We start from the raw sequence: 24,117 nt of genomic DNA, 5'->3' as shown, positions 1-24,117 counted from the left end.
CCAGGTTCTCTGGAAAATCAAGCAGTATGTGCCCTAAACTACTGAGTCGTCTCTCCAACTGCTAGAGATGTTTTTTCGTTTTTTTTTTTTTTTTTTTTTTTTTTTGAGTGCTATTATCTGAAGGTTAACCTTTTCCCTGAGAATCCACGAGTCTTTTTGAGTTTGAGAGAGGTGTTGCTGACAGTTTTCACCCTTGCTTGGTGTTATTACCATACCACAGATGGACTGGATGGGGGACATTTAAATTTCATGTTTCCACAAAGCCTTGAACAATGGCTGACACATAGTAGGTCTCCAGAATCATTAGTTGAATCAGTATGTGCTTTGGATTACTGATAGAGCTAGGTCTAGAATTCTCCACACCTCTATTCCCTCAATGTCCAGGGAACCAACAGGGGTTGTTCTCTATCTCAACTTCTTTTGGGAGTTTTCTAGATGCACCTGTTGTTGGATTCGTAGAAGCAAGATTAGTGAGATTTTGTGCATCAAGTGGTGGTCCATTGAACCTGCTTCAGCTGTGATATAAAGAGAGAGAGGCGTCTAAGACAGGCGACCCTTCCAATGACTGACTCATAAGACTTCCCAAGGTTGTTCTTAAGGAGGCCGGCTTGTCTCTGCTGCTCACTTTGCAAGCCTGGAGGGACAGTTCTGCAGAGTAGGCCACCCCTGGGGAGGAAAGAGCCAGGTCCCTGCTGCCCTCGCTGCCCTTGGCCTTGGCTGGGCGGGGCTCTCTGGGGCTCCAAGGCTGGCTGTCCCCGCGGGGCGGATTGCTGGCTGCGGCAGGAGGCGGGGCCCGGAGCTCCCCCTCCCCTACACTGCGGCGGTGGCAGCTCTGCGCGGACCGTGGCGGAGCCAGGCTGGGGCGCGCACGGGGCGGGAACAGCCGGGGCGGGGCAGCCGCGGAGCCGGGCTGGGGCGCGCACGGGGCGGCGCTCGGGCTGCGCGGGCTCTCGGCGGTGGAGGCGGCGGCAGCGGCAGCAGCATCCTCTCTACCTCCGCTTCCCTTCGGTCTCTTTCTCTTCCCTCTTTTCCTTTCCCTCGTTTCTTCGGTCGCCCGGTCTCCCCGGCTCCTTCCACGGAGGAGCTCTAGCTCTGCGAGTCAGCTGTGACCGCGGGTGCGTCCACTTTCCGCGCCCAGGTAAGACATCGTCCCGCCTAGCTCAGCCTGGTCCGTCCTCCTGCGCCTCTGCCAGAGAGGAGCCGCCAGCCCGGAGAATGGAAACCGGACCGGCTGGTCTCTACCGGTCCGGTCCCCTGTGCCACGGGAGGGAGTTCGAGCAGGTTGGCGCTGTCCAGGCCTGACCTCTCCAGGTGTCACTCCAGGGCAAGAGACCCGGCGAGGTACTTAAGCTCTGGATTTGAAGATGAGCCAGTGACCTTGTTAGGTACCACTTTAAAACCACTGGAAACTTCAGTTCACGTTAGGATGTATGTTTTGAGAGTTAATATTGTCCGAGCTATAGAAAGAAGGGTAAGAAATTATACAAAGATCCTAGGAAAGGGAATTAAAGATAGAGGATTTATTTTTATTCTATAAATTTGTTATGTGTGTCTCTGTGTGCTCACAGCCTCAGAACTCTGCACAGTGAGGAAAGAGGTGAGGGGGAGCGAAGCCAATTTCAAATTTCAAATTATTTCTTCAGAGAGAAACAGGAAGAGGAGAATTGGTATACACTGGTAATTTGAGGAAAATGAAAAACTGTTCTTTGGTTGTAGAGGGCGGGGCTCAAAGGTACAAGCCTGACACAGCTTGGGTTTCTATGCAATCCTTTCTTCCCAAATGAGAGGGGTGGGTACCCAGCTGCATCTGCTCTTCTATTCACTTCTTGATTCTAAAGCCTTTCTTTGCGAGTGGGGGACTGAAGTAATGACTGCCTTCCCTAGCCTCGCCTTTGTTCCAGGATGGAAATTTAAAGGCAGCGCGTGCCTAGGAGCCCGAGTGGGGAGGTGTGTGTTTGGGTGTGTAAGGAGGGGGAGGGGAGAGTGAGTGCTCGAGTCAGAAAGGACCATTCTTGAAAACTGGAAATTGATGTTTTTCCTTCTGGCATCGGCAAAAAGGTTTGGTTAGCAACAAGCTGGTTTGTGGTAATTACTGCTTGCCCTCCTTTGTAAGCTCTGAGTGTAAGACATCCAGGACACAGACCTTTTGAAACCTGGTGTGAAGCTTTTGTCAAGATGCAGACACACACAAACACACACACACACATACACGCCCTATGAACACGCCACAAAATGGAGTGGACAGCTACAAGGCACATCTTTTAAGATTTGTTTTCTGGGATTTGAGGACAAGCTATGAATGAAATGTATGTGGCAAAACAATAACAAACAACATCAACAAAACTGACCTTGGGTGGTGCAGATTTCCAGGTGTGATACAGAAAAAAAAATTGATGACTATTATCAAGGAACCAGCTTAAATATTAAAGAGAGAATTTTGTTAAACTGGTCTGCTGGAGGAAATGACTGCAAACTGAGGTGGAGGCTCATAGCCACAGTGAGGCAATGGAGAACAAAGCCTTTTATGTGAGCCACATTATGCAAAAGGTCCCTATGTGAGAGCTGCAGGTACCAGCCCCGTGTAAAAGCAGAACACTGTCACCCTGTCATTTTCCTGTGGGTCGGTATGATATTTTTGGCAGTCAAAATAGATGGAACAAACAAAAGCCCTTTAAAATGCTTTTGATTTTATGCCCACAAGGAAGATTACAGCCTAGGTGACAAGAGCATTCCTTCAACAAACCCTAGTGTCTTATTTTTAGTAGAAAACCTTATGGATTTGCAAATCAGTCCCAGTCGTCTCCCCTCCCCCCCCCAACCCCTTGCACACAGGACCTCCCCATCACAATGAGGTGAAAGTCCTGCTTTTTTTTTTTTTTTTCAATAGGAAAACATTGAACTTGTGCTCAAGCCTATGTATATATGTCATAATGTTAATTTCCTTGAGGAAATTTTTTGCCTGATTCTCAGAGCTTAAGACCTGCAATTCATGGTTTTGATGTTATCAGACCACTGATTTCTTCTTTGATACATACAGTTTATCTGTGATTTGGTTAATTTTATTCTTTCACATTTCATTTCTCAGTTGGCTGGAACATTTATTTCATTTCCAAAGTTTTTAACCTCATAGGTGGGAAACTGTTTGGCATACGACAAGACATCATGGCAGTTTATAAATTTAGCTTCCCTTAAAAGTACTTAATATTTTAGAGGTATTAATTTGTATTTTCTTTGTTTCTCTCTTGTCTTAACTCCTCCCCTCCCCTGTAACCAAGGAAGCCTTTTCTTGCTGGCTGTTCTTGTCCTGTTTCCTGCCCCTACTTTTGTCTAGACTACCACAGGTGGAGCCAGAGTTTGCAGGCATTTTGAATTTAGGATGTGCTCACTCCACAGCAACATGCTTTTTCTCTGTGTGTCTCTGGCTTGTTTACAGCACCTTCTCAGGGAGGAGGGAGAAAGAATGTGCTGAGAGAGCCTGACCCAGTGAAACTGGTACAGCTATGACCTCATGCCAGTAGGTGATGCAGTCTCATTGAGGGAGCCGGCATACTCTCAGTGGAAACCAAACTCCAGCAGCATGCCCAACCCAGGCCAGAAGCCCTGCTCTTCCCACAGCGGCCTCTACAAAGCTGCTCTGCTAAGGTTAAAGGCATAGTTTTCTCTTTTATGTATTTTCTTTTCAGTGGTCTTGGAGTTGGCCAGAAATTCACATCCAGAAATGAGACTTGGCACAGAATGTTCTAGGCCTGAAGGAACAATTTCAACCCCTCCCCCTGCATCCCCTGTTTTAGACCACTTTACACATTTTCTAAATGCCAGACTGAAGAAAGAAAAAAAAAAACCAATAGCTTATTTGGTAAATTTTTAATATTTCTTTAGGACACATATATTTGTTGAATTTTACTGGCTGTTAGATGACGGAAAAGATTATGCTGTTGTACTTTGGCCTTTTAAATCAAGTAGGCATTACATTTGCTTAGATGTAGAAGTGACAGCAAATATACCCTTCTGTGATTCATACTGTCCCTGTGAGAAAAAGCATAGAAAACTGACTTCTGTGTTGCCGGGGAGGCTCTTAGGGTGATTCTTACTGTTAAATACGTTTCGGTGCTCAACTGATTAAAATAACCAGAGATAAAGGAAACGCTCTCCAATCAGCATTACCCCTTAATGCTAGAATTTAGGTAAATCACTAACTAAACTGAGGCACTTGGGAACATTTGCTGACTCTTGTGGCAGATCCCCGTGGGTTACAGGTGTTAATAAGCCCCAGCACTCCCACGTCGTTATCTGTATGTATTAGTTCCCATCGCTTTCTGATATTCTCAGAGAATGATGGGTACCAGGGTTCTCTTGCAAGCACCAAACACAAATATGGGAATGCTAGGGAAGATGGGATCGACAAAGGGCTGAAACCAAGGGAGAGGGTCTGTGGGAAAGTCCGGGTGGGTGGTAGCTTGGAGGGGAGGAGGAAAGTGTTTGTCCCTGTGAGGGTGCAGATGAGAGCTTGTGGATGTGGGTGGAGGTGGAAGAAATCTGTTCTGCTTTTCTACCTCAGTGCAGTGATGTGTCCCCTCTCCTCCCACATCATCACATTGAGCTTAAGGCTGTGGGGAGTTTCTCGTTAAAATTATACGGGATACTTATTGAGAGCAGGTCTGTACTAAATTAAAAAGTTTAAAACAATGTGAGCACAGTCAGTTGACTTTATGGGAAACATTTTGAATTCAACCTTTGAACTTTGAACTTCGATCATTCCTCTCCAAAAGATGAACTTTTGTATTTGTATGTTCAGCTGTGATATATTTTATTTACATGTTTTAGGGAATTTTTTTTTTTTTTTTTTTTGCAACTGGAACAGAAGAAAGAACAGAATCTCAGTCTGTTGTTAAGTTTATATTGTCCACAGGGTGAGGGGTATGAAAATATTTTTTGTTGTTGTTACAACATGTAAGTAACATAAGGGACAAATTTATATCTATCTATCTATCTATCTATCTACCTATCTACCTCTATCTATCTATCTATCTATCTATCTATCTATCTATCCACCATCCACTCACCCATCCATCAAATCTATCTATCTATCTATCTATCTATCTATCTATCTATCTATCCACCATCTACTCACCCATCCATCAAATCTATCTATCTATCTATCTATCTATCCATCTATCTATCTATCCACCATCCACTCACCCATCCAACAAATCTATCTATCTATCTATATATCTATCTATCTATCATCTATTAACTATTGTATCTATTGTCTGTCTGATTTTTGAGAGTCTAATAAGATTTTTATGTCAACCTAACTTTTAGTTTATTTACTTTGAGACAATGTATCTCCATGTATCCTGATATAGCATAAATGGCCTGGAATTCCCAATGGGAGCTCAGACTTACTTTGAGGTCTCTTCTCCTTCTTCATGACAAGAGTGTTCTGTGATGCCTAGATAAACTCACTTGTTATTTTTCACATTTTTCTTTTATTGAAAATATATCCTAATTATAGTTTGTCCTCCCTCTCCTCCTTCTTCCACTCTGGGTCCTCCCCATTTTTTTTTCCTTTTTTATTCATTGGAAAAGAACAGACTTTAAGAGATAACATATAAACATGACAAAATAAAATATAATAAGATGAAGCAAAATTATGTCAGAGTTGGATACGGCAACCCAACAGAAGAAGAGTCCCAAGAGCAGGCTCAAGAGTCAGAGATCACTTGTTCTCACAATCAGGAGTCCCATAAACATACTAAGCTAATAGCTGTGATGTACATGCAGGGAACATGGTGCAGAACCGTGTAGGCCCTGAGATAGCTGCTTTGTTCTCTGTGTGTTCCTAGGAACCTTGTTTAGTTGACTCAGAAAGCCTTGTAATCCTTGCGTCTGCCATCCACTCTGGCTCTTACAAGCTTTCTTCCTTAGGATTCCCTGAGCTCTTGGCTGTGGGTCTCTCCATCTATTCTCATTTGCTGCAGAAGGAAGCCCCTTGATGATGACTGGACCTATGAGTATAGCAGAATATCATTAGGAGTCATTTTACTGACACATATATGCCGGCAGTGTTTTGTTTTATTCTAGGTCTCTAGGCTATTCAGTCTCTGGTTCTTGGTTACAAAAGCAGTGTTAGGTGTGAATTCCCTCTTGAGAAGTGGGTCTTAAGTTAAATTAGATATTAGATAGCTTGGATATCATTTATTTAACAGCTAATATTCACTTGTAAATGAACACATACCATATTTATCTTTCCAGGTCTGAGTTACCTCACTCAAGATGACTTTTTTTCTAGTCTATCCATTTGCCTGCAAATTTCATGAGGTCATTTTCTTAACACCTGAGTATAATATTCCATTCTATAAATAAATATAGCACATTTTCTTTATCCATTCTTCTGTTGAGAGACATCTAGGTTTTTTTCCAGTTTTTGGCTACTAAGAATAAAGCCACAATGAACATGGTTGAACAAGTGACCTTGAGGTAGGATGGAGTGACCTTTGGGTATATGCCTAAGAGTGCTATAGTTAGATTTTCACATAGATCCATTTACAACATTCTGAGGAACCACCATATTGGTTTCATAGTGGTTTTAAAAGTGTGCACTCCCACCAGCAATGGAGAAGCATCTCCCTGTTTCAAATCCTACCAACATGACTTTTCAGTGGTGTTATTGATCTTAGTCCTTCTGACAGGTGTAAGATGGAATCTCAAAGTCATTTTGATTTCCATTTTCCTGATGTCTATCTAAGGATGCTGCACATTTCTTTAAGTGTTTCTTAGCCATCTGTAAGTTCATTTACATATGAGTTTAAAGATGTGTAGCTGGACTTTTTCTAACATTTTTTTTCTTTTCTGTTTTCCTGCCTTCCTACCTCCCACTCTTCCTCTCTCATTTCTTTCCATTTTTAAATTAAATTAATTTATTTATTCACTTTGGATCCCAACATCAGCCTCTCTTCCTCCCAGTACTCCGTCAGACAGATCCCCCTATTCTGCCCTCCTCTTCTCCTTTGTAAAGGGGGACCCTCTGAATGTTAGCCCATCACCCCTATCAAGCTGTTGCAAGACTAGGTGCATCCTTTCCCACTGAGGCCAGACAAGGCTGACCATTTTGGAGAACAGGATCCACAGACAGGCAATAGACTCAGGGATAGCCTCTGCTCCAGTTGTTGGGAGACCTGCATGAAGACCAAGCTGCTCATGTGCTACACATGCTACATATTTGCAGTGTGCCTAGGTCCACCCTATGCTCGCTCTTTGGTTGGTGGCTCAAGCTCAAGGAACACTCAAGAGTCCAGGTTAGTTTACTCTCTTGGTCTTCCTGTGGAGTCCCTGTCCTCTTTGGGTTCCTCAATCCTCCTCCCAACTCTTCTATATGACTCCCTGAGCTTTATTTAATGTTTGGCTGTGGGGCTTTGTATTTCTTTCTTTGTTTCTTTGTTTCTTTGTTTCTCTGTTTCTCTCTTTCTCTCTTTCTCTGTTTCTTTCTTCTATATGAGACAGGATTTCTCTGGGTAGCTCTGAATGTCCTAGAACTCACTCAGTAATCTAGGCTGGCCTTGAACTGACAGAGATCCACCTGTCTGTGCCTCCCGAGTGTTGAGATTAAAGGTACATGCCACTAGTACGAGGCCTCATCACATTGCTTTAAATCATTTAAGAAATATTTTTCAGGCCACAGTGGTACATTTATATGGATCATTTCTTAAAAGTGGAAAGTTTGGTTGATCAAATGATTTTTAAAAAATTATTTGATTCACCTGACACAAAATATAATGGTTCAATTGTCCTTGTTGTTGCTTTTGTTTTAAGTTAATTTGAGCAGATGTGAATAGCAGTCTGTTCTTTTCATTAGATGTCTTAAATGAACCCACTGATATACACCAAGTATGGGGGATCAATCAATACAGGCTGAACTAAGTTTAACATTAAGTAACATTTTTCTAATTTCATTTATCCACATAACATCATTGGTAGCTAATCTAGAATCTACCTGAAAATTACCGTGAAGCACAATGTTTGAATGTCCACAACTACATTTCATCCCATAACTATAGATCTTTTAAGTATAAAGAAGACTTCTGAGTCAGTATACATATGGGCTTGTAGAGACAGAATACGTCGTGTCAGCATGAAGCCTTTGCATTTTATTCTTATAACTGAAAATGGTTAGGACACTCTATTTCCACAAAAACGGTAACCATTTATTTTCCTGCTATAAATGGGTCCACCGTAAATACACTGTAAATGCTGTATCACAGATATGCTTTAATGAATTCATAGGAGAAAGGGTCTAACATTGGATTGGAAAGGATGCTACTGCATCATGTTGAGGAACAAAAAGGCAATTCAGTAATATCCAGCTTTGACCTTTTACTACTAGATTTGTGTATCTTATCAACTTTGAAGTTTTCCTACTGTCTTACCTCTAAAAATAGTAACTTAGTTTTTTTCTTTGTATTCTCTTTAGCAGGGTGAAATTATTAATCCTTTGAAGCCTACTTTGGTGTGGGTAAGCAACATTCCATCTTGCAACTCTATTTGTGAAATAGGGAGAAAGTGGCTTTAGGATTCAATTAGGAATTCCGTGTTGTGAAATGACATGGGGCATAGCAAGGAACAGTTCTGATCCCTGTATTCACTATGAGTACTTCCCATGGCATCAACAGTGTGTGGTGGTGCAGATCTCTTATCCTAGCGCTCTGAAGATGAAAACAGGAGGATCAAGTAAACTTTTACAACATTGCCAGTTGAGCCCAGTCTGGGTTACATGAGACCCTGTTTAAAAAAAAATAAATCACTTAAGTTGACACACCAAAATTTGTATATTTCTAAAGCTATTCTTTTGTGCCTGTGTTCTCCCACTAAAGGGGCATCAGCTCTCAAGACTTTACTAACTATATATGAATTTAAAGGTATTCGACAGAGAAAGATGTATCTGTAAGCCAGCTGAGGCAGGCAGCCAATGAATGACTTTCCTAAGGTAGTTAATTTGGAACTAGGTATGAGACTCTGTAATTTGTGCCCAGACTCACTGTTTTTAAGGGGTGCTGTGGAAGATGCATGCCACTCTGGCTTTATTTCCCTAGGCCTACTTATATTTCTGTTTTTCCGAGCTAAGGGTTGAGTAAGGTGGCAGCTGTACCTGCCCAGTCTTGTGACTCAGTTGACTTTCAAATGGATATAAAAGTGGGAGGGACTCGGAATTTTAGGGCTAGTCCAACTAGCTGTGTGCCAGCTTCTCCCCTGAAAGCCCAGAAACTAAATCTGATCCAGGAAACAGCTAGAGACTCCTGCTCCAGGGCCATTCCTGTGGGTTGGATCTCAGAGGAGGGCAGCTTAGACTCTGGGGAGGAATGCCCAGACTCCTGGGACTTAGATAGCTAAGGAGTTTAAATCACCTTGAAATATCTTCACTGCAGCCTTCAGGTTCAGTGGGGTTGTGTTTAAACTTGGTCCTGTGTACAAAGAGAGTCCAACCAAAATAGCCAGGTTGAACTTTTTTTTTTTTCTGATATGCGGCACCATAAATGCTTTTTCCCAAAAATAGTTTCTGTGCTTCCCAGGCCTTGGCATTTTTAGTTAAAGGAAGTGAAGGAGAAAGCCTGTAGGCCGCTGTCTGTGTCTAATTCCCACTTACCGTCCCACTCCTGCGTGCCTTCCTGTTTCTCTGCCTACAGTGCCCCATCCTTCTTGTGTTTTTGCTTCTTCTAAGGAAATAGCAAATTAAATGAGAATTAGGTGTTGCCATGGTTACTGTGTGCAGTAGCACTACACCTGCACCCACGCTGCTTAGGCATTGTGGAGTCTTCAGTTGACAAATATTTGAAAGGCATGAAGTGCATCTTGGAGGAAAGAAATTAAGCAGAAAGCACGCTTAAATATTTAAAAAGAAACATATTCTCAGCTGCTGAAGACCGGAATGCTAGCCCTCTCTGGGGAGTGAAGGGATTCGAATGTCTATTAGAGAATGCCAAGCAGGATGTCGTGATCCTCTCAACATATTTGACCATCAGAGTGGGAATGCTTGTTTTATCACTGATAGGATAGGATAGTATTCCTTTCAGGATTTTACCTCTACGTGGATGGCAAATTCTTTTCATGGTTTTCTCGGAAGTGTCTTCATTGAAAGCCATTTACAGGGGAACCATCTTAACTGCACACCAGCAGGCAAAGCTTGAGAGAGGCAGCTCTTATGGGAAAAATTATTCTCTGCCCTTCTTCTCAGATTCAACTTGATAGTCTGAAGTTAAAAATTTATCTTAACAGTTAAGATTGAGTACATTTCAGTAAATAAGATGCTTATATGAAGAAGAGGACTCACTCACTGTTCCTTTGCCACTTGACTGTAAAGCTGGTGTGGCCCCAGTGTTTCTTCTAGCACATGCATTTATTCATCAGTGTATTCATTTAATAAATGAGGGTTTCAGATCCTAAAGGTACAGCAGGTACTTTTCTGAGTGTGAAAAATTTCAGGAGAAGGCATTCAAATTCCTGCTTTCAAAGACCCAATGTTTTATCAGGAGGACATAAAATTAGCAAATAAAATAAAAATGAATGCACAATTCATTTTTCATATATATCACGAGCTGAGCTTGGTTTCAGTGGATGCACTGCCTTTGCTGGCAAGAGTTATAAGCACCAAGATACAGAAGTAGGTGAGCATCAAGCAGAGGGAGTAACATCAACACAGGCAGAAGCCTGGCATAGCTGAGAACTGTAAAGAAGAAAAATGTTTTAGGAATCTGATGAACTTGGGAATCTAATGAAACAGGAAAGTAAAGCAGAAGGCAGATGCCAAACCTCCTGTGTAGCCTGGACCACAGTTTGACTTGTATTTAACTCGTAGCGATCACATTTTTGAGGTTGTAATAGCAGATTATTTTTGAAAATCTATCACATCATTCAGAGATTTAATTATACCTTCTAAATTCCTGTAGCAAGAGCTGTATCTTATTCACTGATATGTTAAATCACAAGAGAGGAATAATTTCAAACCTCGGGAACCAATGCTAGAGATTGGAGTAGTAACTTATCTAATATATTTTAAATGAATACAATGTAAATCGCATCCTTTTTTTCTGTTAGAGAATTACAAGCAGACTTAACGTGAACTACTTAGAGCCTCTTTTTGTACCCACACTAAGTTCTTTGAAGGCCTTTACATGGAGAAGTTCAAATCCATGTTTGAGAGAAATAGACAAAAACCAGTTCCATTCTCAAGATAAAGTTTATCATTGACTGTCCTTTCATAGCACCTTTGGTTGTAAACAGTCATGTGCCAAGAAACAAGCTACAGGGCATGGACGTATGCAACTCACTGGGAAATACACTTTGTTTAGAGGTGGTGGTAAAAATGTCCTGAAAATTCAGGGGAGTTAGTTTCATCTATGATGGCCTTGGATCATCTGTGCAAGTAATAATCAGTATACTTTCTACACACACACACACACACACACACACACACACACACACACCACTCCTTACACTAAAGCATTTGGTACATTTTTTGGTTTATTTGCACTCTTGATGCAATGCTCTTTTGAGTGTAACATTAAACAAATGCACTAGATATTTGATTGCTTATACTTTTGGCATCATTTGAAGCTGTTTTATCTATCTCAGCTTATCCTTATTAGAGCATAAACTATTTAATCAATTTTTCTCTGTATAATTATATCTACCAAACATTTTCAAAACACAGATTAAACGTTGAGCAATGCCCATAGGCATGGTCAGATCTGATTTGAAACAAACATGACATTGCCCAGGGATGTGAGACTGTATTCAGAACGTTGAGGCAAAATGTACAAAGTAATTCAGATAATATAAGGAGAGGATTAAAGGTATGATTAGTCATAATGAAAAGATGATGTCACTGTATTTTATCAAAGCAAATTCAATTTCAGTTAAATCAATATTCTTTTTTTTTTTTTTTTTTTTTTTTACTTTTAACAATAAAATATAAAACTACTCTTCATTTTTCTTTGGTATTCTATCCTGGACTTCCATTATTTTAAAGCTTACTTTATGAAGTAAATTACTTCAGTGTGAACCCATTATTTATATCATCAATGTCTTATAGCTGCAGTTATTCAGATGCTAGCATAGTAATAACAAATGGACAAATAATTCAATTGCATATTAAATTTTAAATGGCATTGTTAGAATTTCACTCATCTATGGGCTGTTCAATTGAGCTATCTATTGAGTAACCACTAATCATTAAATAAAAAGTAAAATGTTATGGAAAACGACTGGCCAAAGGAACTCAGGATGACACAAGAAAGTAATGAACTTCCATTGTACAAATTGAGTTTGTGTCAGAGAACATTAAATAACAAAGCATTCTTTTCCTTTGATGCTAATAATATAGAAGCAAAATGAGCGTTAAGAATATTCTGAATGATGATATAAAGTAATAAGTATGCAAATTCAGAAGTAAAATTCGTCACCATGTACAGGAGTGAAAGGCTTCAGAAGGGAAGTAGCATGTGGCCTGGGACCCAAAGAGGCTAGACTTGGAAAAGAAACCAGGTAGGACGATATTGGAAGCAAAGGTGTTCAGGTAACAGTGAGCAAAGCACATTAGAACAAATTTTTGTTTGGGGGCAGGGAGCAAAGGGTGTGAGGTCTGTAGATCCTTACAGAGTGACTATAAAAGCTTTGATTTTTATGACAAAGTCATCAGAGATGGTGACCCAGAGAATGAGATGAAGAGTGTGGCATCATGATATATTGGAATCAGTAAGAGAAACAGTGGCAGATCTATAATTTCTATAGCGGTGGTTCTCAACCTTCCTAATGCTGCAACCCTTTAATGCAGCTCCTCATGTTGTGGAGACCCTCAACCATAACATTATCTTCTTTACTACTTCATAACTGAAATTTTGCTACTGTTATGAATTATAATATAAATATTTTTGAAGATAGAGGTTTTCCAAAGGGTTTGTGACCACAGTTTAAAAAACCACTGTTCCGTTATTATGTGATTTAGATAAATAAACCCATTGAAAGTGGGGGATTAAAGGCTTTAGACAGGTTAGACATTTTTACAAGTAATTTAAAAAAGATCAATATGAAAGACTCCAGGTATGAGATGCTGTCAGAAATGGGATGGAGAAAGATATATCTGGGGAAGTCAATGATGTAGGAGCCATGTAGACATAAAGCCACTGGATAATATAGGCCTTATTGAAATTATATCCTATGTATGCACAAAAAGTACATACACTTTAAAAATCAGAAGCTATTAAAAACATGAAAGATAAAGGGACTATTATTCAGTTTTTTTCTGATTTCTGAGGTTTTACCTTGTACTTTTAAAGAATAACTTTCTTTTTAATTGTTTCATTAAAATTAATAGTGAGGTCATTTGTTACTTCTAGAAATGAGTCTACTATGAGACAAGGGTCTTCCCATGACCAGTACCTGAAAGATCATGGTGTCAATTATTCTTGACTTGATGATGATTCTTAGACATAAGTAATGAAGGGATCAAGGAGTGTGCCAAGGTAGGAGATAAAATTCATCTTTAAAGGTTAGGGAAAATAGGAAAAATAATGTCATGAAAGAAAAATGAAAGTTACAGCATACCTGCCATTCTACCTTCTCAGCATCTATATATGAGGTTGGCTGGTTTTCTCCATTATTTTTATGGTTTAGAGTTAAAGAGAAGTAGACAGTATAAGTTGTATTTTCAACATAGTGAAACTTAGACAACATGTTGAGTGATGGCCGTAGTCATGGTCAGAATTGATTAGAATCAAAAATGTCATTGTCCATGGACAACTACAGATGTGTGTCATGATACTCACTATACCAAAATATACAAAGTAAGGACACCATTAAAAGTAAAAGTTTTAAAGTATTTCAGTCAAAATGAAAAGATGATTTCATTATGTTCTATCAGTGCAATTTCACTTTGGATTTCTCATGGCCAAAATAAGTGTGTTGTGTGTGTGTGTGGGGGGGGGGGGCAGAAGGAAAGAAAGATCTGTTTACTTAATTTATAAATAAATTTATAAATAGCAATATATATATATATATATATATATATATATATATATATAGAAGACATAACCTACATCATGACACCTGGGAGTCAAATTTCTTATTGTATATCACCCTCACAAAATCTAAGTGTGCATATATCAAAACACATGATGTGTTTAACCCAGAAACCATATTTCCAGTTTGTGATACCTATATTATATAACTGTTCATATTATAATCCAATAATAGAATTGAAAAAAAATTTGTTTTGGAAAAGTCTGTAGTGGTTCTTATAAGAATTTCATTTCAGAGTTAAAAAATACTCGTCTCAGAAGGACAAATGTTATGTTATTTCATTTGGAGGTAGAATATTTAAAAAAAAAAAACAATGTCATTGAGATAGAGTACTGGGGATGTGCCTCAGTTGGTGGAATCTTTGCCTACAATCATGAAGCCCTGGCTTTAACTGGAGCATGGCATAAAACTGGGGCATGCTGACATGTACCTGTAATCCCAGCACTCAGGAGGTGGACTGGGAAGATCTGAATTTCAAGGTCATGCTACAGTTTTATAAGCTTGCCAGTTCTGTGTATGATCATAAAAAAAGATGGAAGGAAGGAAGGAGGGAGGGAGGGAGGGAGGGGAGGAGGGAGGGAGGGAAGAATGGGAGGGAAGACAGGTAGGCATGTAGTAGAATGAATAGTAAATATCAGAAAATTAAGAAGTTGGCAAGCAAGTGAGGAGATGCCAGAGGATATAAAATTTGAAGTTATTTGTGTGGAATAAATTTGATAGATCTAGTGTACAACATGGTAGTTACAGCTGACAATCATGTGTTGTAGTTTTGAGGGAGGCTAGAACAGTCAGTGGTAAGTATTTATACTATAGAAATGCCTACAATAGGGGTGGATGCGTGCCAATTTTGCGTTAAGTAAAATGAGTGTATTGAATAAAACTAAATAATTTATTTTATATTGTTACTAAGTAAGTTAATAAAATTTAAAAGTTAAAACATTTAAAGTCATACACAGATATCAGGAAGATTAATCACTGAATATCTGTCAGATGTCTTTGTAGTTCCAATATTGTAGAGGTGGAAATGCAACTCAGAAAGGAGATTGCTTGGGGATCACTTCATGTCACTCCTGCTCTACTTCCTGTTATCTCCATGAACCCACGTTGTTGCTCTGTGTATTTGTCATGTATGATACTACTTATATGATAAATCAAGTCTACATCCACTACCATTAAGATCCTTATTTATTCATGCTAATGCTACTTTGAATAACTTAATTGTTGCATATGTGCACATGCTTCTGTGTGTTGTGTGTGTTTGTATTTTATAAAAGGGAAACTTGTCAACATAGTTTTATAAATTTAATACTTGAAAGTTGACTTATCTTTTTGTAAAAAAAAACTATATATTCTCAGGAAATGAGAAGAACCATAAACAAAATACTTTACTCCACAGAAAAGTTGACTCTATAAGTTTATGTATATAGTGAGTTCTGGGTCCTATTAGACAGCTCTTAACAATTAGGGGATAACAGACATTACTCTTGTTAATATACAGCTATGAGACTTTACATGATTGTTAATTTATCCCTGTACTTGGGACTGTCATGTATAACGTGAATACACAGAGACCATGCATCCAGTGATTTTAGAATAGAATATAGTGTAACAGTTTTCTCTGAAGTTAAAACATTCTATAGTATGGGCAGGTTCTCTAAGCAGGAAGGTAAACAACTCAAAGTAGCTACAGGAAATTCCCGAAACTGACTAAATTCACTGGACCCCTCCCTGCCAGAGTAAGCAATAAAAGCTAAGAGTCCCTCTCAGATTATTAGAGCTAAGCTGCAAGGAAAACTCTCAGGCAAGCCAAACTGCCTGGAGGAAGCAGAGACCGGCCAAGCTGCCCAGAAGAGTTTTAGACCAGAGTGACTTGGAAAGGACACTCTCCAACCAGTTGAGCTGCCTGCAGGCTGTGCAGTGTACTCCAGGTTTCTCCACAGGAGTGGGCCTTGGTGATGCAGCTTCTGCTCCTGTAAGTAACCCCAACAAAGCAAGTTAGCTCATGAAGTTGGACTTCAGTGGTTGGACTTCTTTTCATTGGCCTGCTGTGAGTTTTCTGTCTGGGGTGCGTGGTTGTGTGTACTCTGTTTCCCTAGGAAAACTTTTGCCATACAATGCATATCAATTTTTAACCTTTTTTGTAGGTTTTTATACCCCATGCAATGTGTTTGATCACGATAAATTTTAAAACCATTCTATTATGCTTAGCACTTGAGATTGTCATATGTGTATCAGGCCCAGTTTATAAGATGGTTCTGTTTTAGATATTTATCTGTGAATAATACAATAGCTTAACTTTATAAGTAGGTAATATGTCACCATGTCAAAGTATAATTTTTATTTGTTTGCATGTAATATCTACAATAGCATTTTATTTTCACTATTTTGCAGTGACCCCCTTTTTACTGCCAAGAAAACTGTGGATGAAAAGAGTTCACAGTAAATATTTTGAATGAACTTATAAATAGTTTTAGAACAGTTTGTTTAGTTAGGAGAAAACTTTATTTAGCAAAACATTTTGCATCCTATGTGAAAAAAAGAAGTGGTGACTTTTTTGAGTGGTAGAGTTTGAAGGGTATTAATATTAATTCTCTTTTTTAAAAGAACATCCAATTTTTATAGAATACACAGATTTGCCTTTGAAAAACAGAAAGTTTGTAATTATCTCTGCCTTCTCTGTGAGACCTTGAGAAAGTCATTCGACTTTCTGGCCTTCCAGTTCTCAATTTATAGTGTGAGGGAATACGTTTTATTACCTCCAAGGCAGCTTTGTATTCTGTGGTTAACTGGAAAGGAAACACAGCAATTCAACACATTTGTAAAGCAGTTCATCCTATACTAGGATGAACTCTGCCAATCCTGTAGTGGTTAGAATGCTGGGCAAACAAGTTTTTTTTTTTTTTTGTTTTTGTTTTTTTTTAATTAGGGAAAACCAAATGGCACAGAGGATAGCTAGATCAAGGAGGAGCCTTTAAGAGGAATCACATCTATTCATTGAGACCATTTACTTTATATTCTGCATTGCTTATTAAAAACCAATTAGAGACCCCTTCCTGTGATTTGCCATATTAGCAATATAAAGAACAAAATTAGATTGTGTCTTTTCCTTCCAGGAGCTGCTTGACTAGTGAGGGAAGGCAAGTATCTCATACCCTATTGGTAACTAACAGGCTGTAAGTAAATGCCTCATCACCACTAGCTTACTTGATTAAAAGTACTTAAAACACCATTCTGGAGGTAGAGGATACAATGTTAGAAGGTTAGGGGTTAGGTCATCCTCAGCTGCACAGCAAGTTCAAGGCCAGCCCATCACATATGAGACCCCATCTAATAAAAAAGAAACAAAGTAGAATAAATAAAAACCACTGGATAAAGAAATGTCTATATGATAACTTTTAATTAAAGAAGAGTCACATCATGATATGGTTATGAGTTAAAATGATGCGCTTAAGGATATAAGTAATGAAAGCTATTGGAAAAAACAAGGTTGAGGTTAGGCTTTGGGAAGAGGTCCAACCCTACATCCTTTTTCAATTGGCATTGCCTTTTAGGGAGTTGGTGTGTTGCTAAAATAAAAATATCTAAAGGTAATAAGTGAAACCATTTTATTCTCTTTCTGTATGGTCATGATTTATTTAATCATGTATTAAGTCTTAAAACAATTCATCATATTTACTATGAAGCAAACATTTCTTGGACACCCTTTGGGGTTCTTGTGGCCTGCAGATGTTATACAAAAGTCCTTTAAAATCCTCTGAGAATGCTTTTACTTATTATGCCCTTGGAGGATATGATGCTTTGGGAAAGGAGGCATGGCTGAAGGAATTATTGTACTGTGTTTCACAGTGGAGGGCAGCTGTTTGGAGTTATAATTAAGATGTAAATTATGGAGAGGGAATAATGAGAGCTATTTCTTTCAAACAATATCAGTGCAATCAGAGCGAGAAAAGAGTTCAGGGAGGTTTCCGACTATGGACAAGTCACAAATGATGAAGTGAGAAGCTGAGAGGAAAGTGATTTATAAGGAACTGAGTGGACACAGCCCGTGGATTGTCTTGGGTGCTGGGAAGCTGGGAAGCTGAACTAATCGAGAGACAGACCTTGGATTCTGCTGGGCCTGGGTCCAAATCACAGGCTGACTGTGCACGGAACCCACACACACCATTACTACATCAGCGCAGTAAATGGGCTCTGAATAGGAGGACGACAGGACTAGTAGCATGGGTTGCTTTTCAATCCATGTAGTTTGATGAATCAAAACAGAGGACATTTCGCTAAATGCTACCCTAAGATGCAATAGTAAGATTATAAACATAGGCAGGGGTTTTATATCAGCCACAATGAGAAAACCCATGAAATCTTTCAAACTTAAGGCTTTTCATGAATCAATCAGTTTCTGTTATATTTGTGCTCAAATGTGAGTGCTTTATAAAGCTTTAACTGCCCTAATCAATGCTTCCCGTAACCCAAGCTGGTGTATATGTTATTTTGGCTGTTAAGTTTAATGTCAGTCGGACATAAGTCATTCTGAAATGATAGAATGAAATGTCAGTGGAAAGGAACTGTAAAATGTTGCTTTAGAACAATAGTTCTTTTGTGACGCTAAATATGAAACTGAATAAGTAGAAAACATTTAACCTCAAATTCTTGAGGGTATGGGAAGACTTATTCAGGTTGCTATCAAACACCGATCTATGTTTTTTTGTCTTTTGTATGACGGTAACATCATTGAGGCTGTTCAAATACTTAAGGATTAAAACTCAGTTGGTTAACTGAATGAAATAAGAGAAGGCTTGGTATGTATCCTCTCAGGCTGGTGGACCGTTTCCACCATTAGAGCACTGACAGACGTCTGTAGTTTGCCTTTGTCCTCTCCAACCCCAGCCTGGACTTCTTCCCTGAAAGTCAGGCACATGCAGTCAAGTACCTGTCAGTGCCTTCATGGCCTGCCCCCTAGACAGCAGAAACTCATGTTCATATGAAACTCATTTCAGCTACCACCAGGCTCCACCCTTCTTTCAGAACCCATCTTATGTCATGGAAGTGTTCAAAATAAGAAACCAAAAGTTATCACAGGCTTCTAAATATATATGTCCTAAATATGTATCTTTCCATTTTTCCCCCTTTAATCTTCACTCTCACTGAATTTTTTTTTCTGGACCTTTCATCTAAAAATGCAATATTTGATTTCCATGCCTCCAATCTTTTCCCATTAAATTCAACCCTTGTATGAGCCAGTATTCTTTAGAAGCTGCATTTCTAACCACATCTCTCCTCTTAAAAATCCTCCCTTCAATGGCTTATTAATATAGCTTATTAAATTTAACCACACAAGTCTGAAAGCATGCTATCTTCTCAGGCTTATTTTCAGCCACTCCCCGCCTGTATTTTTGGCCTCAGAAACACCAAACAACTGGAGTCTCCAGACACCACTTGCTTTGCTCCCTTCTTTCTCAGTGAGTCCCCACCCCCACCCTATGACTAACTGCTTTCATCTTTCAAAACCAGCTTTTATATTTGCATGTCGCTGAATATTTATACTTCTTGCAGGAAGGAACTATCATATTCATTTTTGTAAATCCAGTTTCTAGCAGAGTGTCTGGCATATTCTGTGCAATAAAGTGGTATTTTGGAACTGAACAGCAAAGTTGGTTCATGGTCCTATTTAGCTCTTGCTGGTGTGTTCTTTGGGTAAGTTCACACTTGCTTTGTAGTCAAATCATCCAGTGCAACAAGTACGTTTTAAATCATGTTTTCTGACCTACTCATCCAGTCTTTTGTCATTTACTCTTAGGCTAGCTGTCCCATCATCACACCCAAACCTTGGGAAACTATCTCTCACCCTGATTCTTTATCCTGACCTTAAATTATTGTGGGAGTGTTGGAGAGCTTATACAAAAATGGTATTTCAAGGTCAGACAGCATGCATTGAGATTCAATAAATACTTATTGACTTTTCATAAAACATGGAAAACACCATACTTTCTAAAATATTTCTATACCCTTAACAGAAAATAAAAATAAACTGCTAATAAGAGGGAGGTAGGCTTAAGTTCTGCTGGGAAGAGGTAATGTTATGTGGTTGTGTACTATTTTTTTTTATTTTTATCATTTTGGTTCTGTGATGGTTATTATTACCTTAGCATTATATAGAAAATGGCAGGCTTCCTTATGTCTGTTCATTTGTGTCAGCATAGCATTCTCTCAGGTGTCCCCTTCCTCTCTGCCTTCCCTGTGCCTCCCTCCCCCTATGCCCAATGCCCCTCCTTTCCTGAGAGAACCCTTTCTGCTTTCATGTTCAGTTCTGAGTATTATTTATTATAAAAATTTATTTTATGTACTGTGTGAGTATTTTTCATTTGTTAAAGTGATGCTAGCATTTCATAAAATCCAAAGGAATGTGGTATGTTTAAAGTCTGGGTTGCCTGGCTTAACCTAATGACCACAAGCAGCCAAATAAGTTAATGGTTAGTAGTACGTGGAAAGTTATTACAGATTTCCTTCAAACTACTTCAGAAAAGTAGAACCTTGAACTTTGACTCTGTTGGAAATGAGAATTTGGAATTTATGTATCTCTCTCACACAGTATTTCGGATCTTTGCCCAAGGACTAACTACATTAGTATCAGTGAATAGAAATTAATAATTTATGACTAAACCTTACATAGGTGAGCACTTTATAATGCTAATTAGTGCCTTGTATGTAATTAAAGATCTTGTGTGACAAGTACATATGACTGACTCTCAAGTCAATTGTAAATGCATTCCAATTGAATACACCAGTTTACTAGGATTTATGGGAGGCTGAGATATTGGCATACATTTTTAACTCAATCCAGGTTAATCCTTGGCTCATCATCTGAAAATTGTTCTTAGAGTGAAAATTAAAATCATAATATAATTCAGATCTCAATGCAGTAATTACTGTAGAGTATGTGAGTCATTTTGATAGAATTAATTATAATGAATTATTTTAAAATTGAGTCATCATTGAGAGTTAGTTTGCTTTTCAACAAAATGTGATTTGAGAAATCATGAAAGACACTTGGTTTCGGATTTGAAAGTTTTTGGTTGAGCCTGGTGTGTTAGTGCATACCTTTAATACCAACACTCAGGAGGCAGAGGCAGGCAGATCTCTGAGAGTTCAAGACCAGCCTGGCCTAGAAAGCAAGTTTCAGGACAGCCAGGGCTACATAGAGAAACCCTGTCTATAAAAACAAAACAGAAGGTTTGGGTCATGAAACATTATTAATAACTTTAATTAATTAATTATTATATATTATAATTAATATTATTTTAAAATAGCTATACATTTTTCTAATAATATAAAACTTTGCCACATTTAAAAGGCATGTGTCCAAATGTGAAGATGATAGATAGATAGACATATATACCAAGGTGGACAAAGTTCTTTCTTTTTGTTTGTTACATTGTTCTGTGCTGATTTTCTAATCAATAAATTTTCCCTGATTAGTGTGCATTCTGGTTTAGAATTTTCTGTGTGGACATTCAGGCTCCAATACTTCATCACACAGAAGAGCGTGGTGACCCTTCAAAATGCTCCCAGACTTAAGCAATTAAAAAATTTTCCAATATGATATTGCTAATGGGAATTAGAGAAAGTAAAACTACTGCTTCATGCACTTAAAAGATAGATATTTCAGGAGAGGTATGGGGAATTCTCAGCTTAGAATGATGATGAGAGTGAGCGTTACACAAACCCAAATCTATACCATGCTGATGGCTCAGGATAGACTGACTGTGGTTTCAGTGTTTGGGTTTTCTCAGAACCCTAAGGCGAGGCTTGAGTTTTCCAGCAAAGAGGTTATAATGTATTTAAAGCATACAGACAAATATGTGAGTGGAGGCAAGACAGAAGTTTTGATGTTCTTGCTACTTACAGGAAAGGAAAAATACCCAAAGCATTCAGAACCCAGTTCCTGCTGGCCACATAGACAATCTGTAAGGAGAGTAAGATGTCACTTTTATGTAACATCTGGTCTGCCATAGCTTATTAAATACAATCAAGAAAATCATGTTCTACCAACAGGACTACACTCGAGAATAGCAATCAGAAACATTGGCAAACCAGTCAACCACCCACATCTTCCCAGAAAATTACTCATAATAGCAATTTGCATTGATGTATTATGCAGCATGCTTTAATGATATGTGGGCTTAAACATAACAGGCATACATGGTAGTTCCTTTTTTTTCCTACAGACCATAAACTTATTACAATCTAAGTGAACCAAGAACTGCATTTTCTTTTGACAGTGAAAGCCCATGTACCTGTTTTCTTCCCATTAGAGAATGCCACTAAGAAAAATATTATTTCAGTTTATGACATTAAATTAGCAATTTAATAAATGTTACCTGTCTACAGTGCTTTTAGAAAAGGTGAAATTACTTAAGAAAAATTATTTTAAATATAGCACTTACTGTCTATTACCCATTGTTTTATATATTGACCAATTTAGAAGAAAACTTCAGTAAGGTTCTGGACTTATTAGATTAGTTAGATTCATGCACTTTTTAAATTAGCACTTTGACTATAGTTAATTTTAGATGTTTTCCTTGGCTATGTCCCTCTTGTAACCTGTGTTTAATATTTCACTGTGTATGTTATCCTTCTCACAAAAAGCTATAGCCAGCAATCTTACTTCTTTCTTTAAAAGGAGCTGTTAAATTATGTTAAAAATGACAATTATTTAATGATTAAAAATAAAAGACTTTAAATTTTAAACGGTGGGAAGTTTTTACTGTAAATCACTTCTTTGAATAATGTAGAGATGAATGAGCCCAGGAAAGTTTTATAGCAATGACATAAGCACCTAGATTCAGATTATTAAATTAGGTGTTTGTGGGGGGAGACTAGTCTCCAACTCTCTTATCTCCCCTCCCAAATTTTAATAAGTATATTTTAGTTCTGTTTTCCCCTTGTTTATTTAACACTTTATTCTTTATGATTTTTCACTATGCGTGAGTGCATATGTGTGCATGCATGCCCATACGTGAGTGCAGGTGTCCACAGAGGCCAGAGCACATGATCCTTGCAGAGCTGGCGTTCTGTGAAGTGAGCTACATGAAGTGGACGAGGGAGCCAAACATGGGTTCTCTACAGGAGCAATCTGGCCCTTTAATGAGATTTAATTGCCTCAATTCAGTCCAGCAACAAAGAGCTAGTAGGGATATTAGTTTTCCAAGGCTACAAAGGTCAGACTGTGGCAATTCAGTGGCAGGTTTTCTGCAGAGAGTGTGTAATACTCTAGGTAACTTTAGGCTGTTCAGGGCCCATAAGTCAATAGATGGTTCCTTCCAACAAAGCTTCAGCTTGCCACAACCCATGGCTTTCTCTCTATGAGGATAATGCTTAAGCAAATAACTTAAGGTAGGCAGTTCTTCCAGAGTTAAGCTTCACATGGGCATGAGACTGACCCTGGAATTAGAGACCTTCTATATTCAGCTCCATCCAACTGCCCATGAATTTTCTTACTCACAAAAATGTGACTTTTTAGTGACTCACAAACCTTCACATTTGATGATAAGAACAAAACCACTTTCATAGAAACTAACAATGCCATCTGAAGTTTTGTAGCCTTGCCTTTTTAACCTCACTATTGTCATCATTTTTTAAAAATCTGTTTGGGCTCAGAATTCTACCTTTCAGATGGTTAAAAACCGCAATATGGCTTGTTGTTACATAACTTAAAGCTACAGAAAGCTCCTATGCAATACAACATCTTCAAAAACAATTTTCTCACTCACATGAGAAGTTCTTACTAAAAATCCAGGAGACCATCAAAGCAAAGACAGAAGAGCTCAGCTTAGAGTGTTTCAAGGGATACTGTTTCTTGCTATTTCCAAGTCCATTCTTGTATTTCTCATGAATATTCTTGGTGAGTTTTCAACACTCTGTGGGTCCAATGATTATTAAAACTAGAGTCAGGTTGCTTACTGTTGCTCTGAGTTTGATATATCAGTACTGTCAGTTCTGAAATAAGAAACAGTTATGTCCTGACCCAGAAGGGAGTGGAAAAAAAGCCAA

At 38.6% G+C, this 24,117-nt stretch overlaps 1 protein-coding gene across 20 annotated transcripts in view; it reads left to right on the top strand.

The window, feature by feature from the left end:
• Positions 1 to 890: 890 nt before the first annotated feature.
• Positions 891 to 24,117, top strand: part of Map2 (microtubule associated protein 2) — a 249,074-nt gene continuing 225,847 nt past the window's right edge. For 12 of the 20 annotated variants that reach the window (XM_076931761.1, XM_076931758.1, XM_076931755.1 and 9 more), the window contains exon 1: positions 996 to 1,138. The gene's annotated coding sequence lies outside the window, so the exon portion shown is untranslated. Of the gene's footprint in view, positions 1,139 to 24,117 lie in introns of all 20 variants that reach the window. The other 8 variants (XM_076931754.1, XM_076931752.1, XM_034497160.2 and 5 more) reach the window with 3 other exon arrangements.

This window comes from Arvicanthis niloticus, chromosome 3 (assembly GCF_011762505.2).
Source record: "Arvicanthis niloticus isolate mArvNil1 chromosome 3, mArvNil1.pat.X, whole genome shotgun sequence".
Lineage (NCBI taxonomy): Eukaryota > Metazoa > Chordata > Mammalia > Rodentia > Muridae > Arvicanthis > Arvicanthis niloticus.
The sequence above is the reverse complement of the archived record's forward strand: the minus strand, read 5'-3'. Positions and strand labels throughout refer to the sequence as shown.